The sequence below is a fragment of the Mus pahari genome, chromosome 3 (assembly GCF_900095145.1).
Source record: "Mus pahari chromosome 3, PAHARI_EIJ_v1.1, whole genome shotgun sequence".
NCBI lineage: Eukaryota > Metazoa > Chordata > Mammalia > Rodentia > Muridae > Mus > Mus pahari.
Window position 1 is genome coordinate 157,213,305 of NC_034592.1, and position 2,853 is coordinate 157,216,157.

The following is a 2,853-nucleotide window of genomic DNA, read 5'->3' on the forward strand; positions in this document are numbered from 1 at the left end:
CCTCTCCCTCTCCCTCTCCCTCTCCCTCTCCCCAACCTTTCTGTCCTCTGAGCGCCCTTTCTTTCCCTCTCTGCCCCTCTCTGTGTGTCTCCATGGCTCACTTACCTTCCTCTACAGTTTCTTGGGTCCTCACTCTTCTCTCTTCCCCCAGTAAATCCCTCTTTATACTAAATCTGTTGCGTGGCATAATTTCTCAGGGGCGTACCTTGGCATGGGTCTGCCCTGGGACCCCCTCACTGCTGCCTGTGAGTAACCCCAGTGAACAGTAGTTGTCCACAGCTGGATGTGAGTGAGGTGTTTATTTTGGCCTGCTGTGGGTGTCCTATTTGGGGTAGGTAGACATTTACTCACACCTCCCCAGAGAAAGCTAAGCTAATTCAAGGACAAAAGCAGACAATTGATAAGAGCCCCTTCCAGGTACTCGGCATGTCCTTATCGTCTGCCGCCCCAGAATCCTGGGAGTGTGTCTTCAGGAGTAGCTCGAAATTGGTCCTCCATCTATTCTTTTGTTGATTGTCTAAACTAATGAGAATGTTAATCATGCAGATTAACTTTAAATACCTGTGTATAGCTGCTTCCGTTTGAAGAAGGGGGAGAAGTGTTCTTCCAGGATTCAGAAACTATTATCTAATTCAGCGAGGATGTTCCTTGGCAAGGGAGCCAAGTTTTGACGTCTTTGTTATTTTACTCTCATTTTGCTGGCTGACATAAATGAAAATATCAACCCACATTTAGCTATAATTGTTTGTCAACGAGGGGAGCCCTGATTCTTTGCTGAATTGGATATCAATCAAACATTCCTTCCTAGCCGGATAATGTGATTCTCTTGCTGGTGATAACGTTTTGAAAGCTGATAATAGATTTTTGTAAGAAGCAGTAAATGATACTGAAGTTAAGGTGTAGGAAACTCTGAGAGGGGACTGTAAACCTATCACTCAGAGGCTGTTTGCTACAGGTCTTCTATGTAGATCATTTTCTGTGGAAGGGCAAACATATCGCCTCCCATATTGGGCACTGAGGACAGACCAGGGAAAGGACCCCACCCCAGGAAGCTTACTTAAAGGAGTATAGTGACCTGAAGGAAGCCATGTCACTACAAGATCACCTCAGAATGGGTGACCACCTTCAAAGCTGCACCCCTGCAGCCCTTCTTCAACCAGAGAGTCTGGTCTCTCCAGGAGTTCTTTGGTGTTTTTTATAACCGTGTGTGTGTGTGTGGGGGGGGAAGATTTGTAAATCTTACAACTTCCATTTCTGAGTCTTGTAAGTTGCTTTAACTTCCTGCCCTCTTCTGTCTTCCAGGACCCATAGGAATCCGTCACAGGACACCTTACATCAGTGGGGCAGGTGACAATGGTGTCTGTTGAAACCATCAGAGACCCCAATTACCTTCTTCACAGTTCTCTGGCAGGAAGGTGGACAACATAACCTTGAAATTCCGAATGGACCCTGGGTTAGCCTGTTTCTCCAAAGCTGGCCCCTTGGACCTTCAGGGGATTTCACTTCCAAGGTAGACAGAGTGTATCTAGTGATATAAATTTGGAAAACAATGTTTGTCAGTCCTTTACACAGCCTCCACACTGCTAGGACTAGAGGACAAGGTAGGGGAGGGGTGATCTGCACCACACCTGAATGGGGCTTCCATCTCTCCACCCACAATGTGGGAAGATGATTCATCTCAGCCCTGTGCAGTGACCCTCCTGAAATTAATTAACCTTTCTGGGTCACAATGACCTCTATCAAATGAGAGTAATAAACTCTGGTCTCGTGCATTGGTGTGGGAGGGGGAGGGTGTGGGGAGGCCCCTCAGGAGACATATACAGGGCCCTCCACGGATTGAATCAAATTCCACTGTTGGGTGTCTATTGATACCCACTTCAAGAGGGCTTCCTGAGTCCCAACTGGTCATCAGAGGCTGCCTAAGCTGGACAGTGTAAACAAAAACAAAAACAAAAACACCCCAATGGTTCCCTAGGACTGGTGTCTGTGCCCAGAGAAAGGGCTACATTCTGGTCTGTCCCTTTAGGCCTCTCTTTTCCAAGGCTGAAATTCCGTGTTCTAGGTGACAAGCTCCTGGACTCAGGTCACCTTCCCATTAGCTATGAACATGTGAAGCAAACCCATGTATATGTTACCTGATGCAATCTGGAGGGCTTCACCCTATAGGAAGCATGTCAGTCACCCTTAGGCAGAGGTCCCTGGATTGAATTCATAGGACAGTGCAGATGGGAGCCATGGGGAGGGAGTCTGCATTTAGTAAGTATCAAACTTCAGTTTGCCAAATGAAAAACTTGCAGAATGAGTTTGACCTCTAGCACTGAATATTTTTTTAAGATTTATGTATTTAATTTTTATGTCAAGGCTTTTGCCTATACATATGTGTACGACATTATGTACCTGGTGCCTATGGGAGGCCAGAAAAGTGTGTCAGATAGCCTGGAACTGGAGTTATGGATGGTTATAAGCTGCCCTGTGGATGTTAGCAATAGCTTGGGTCCTTTCTACAAGAACAGCAAGTATTCTTAGCAAATAAGCCATCCCCAGATCCCCTAACAACCACTTTGAGAACTTTTTATTTAAAATATTGTTTTTCAGGGGTAGAAGATATTACAGAGTACCCATATTCAGTTCCCACATACTGGCTCTAACAACCTGTAATAATGAACTAGCCTGCCTCCATCTTAGGCTTGGAAGCTCTTTGATAGTAAAGACACACTAGGTTCCTTCCTGTTTATGATTGTTTCTGTTTCTCAAGAATTGGGCTGGGGCTGGAGAGATGGCTCAGCGGTTAAGAGCACTGACTGCTCTCCCAGAGGTCCTGAGTTCAATTCCCAGCAACCACATGGTTCCTCA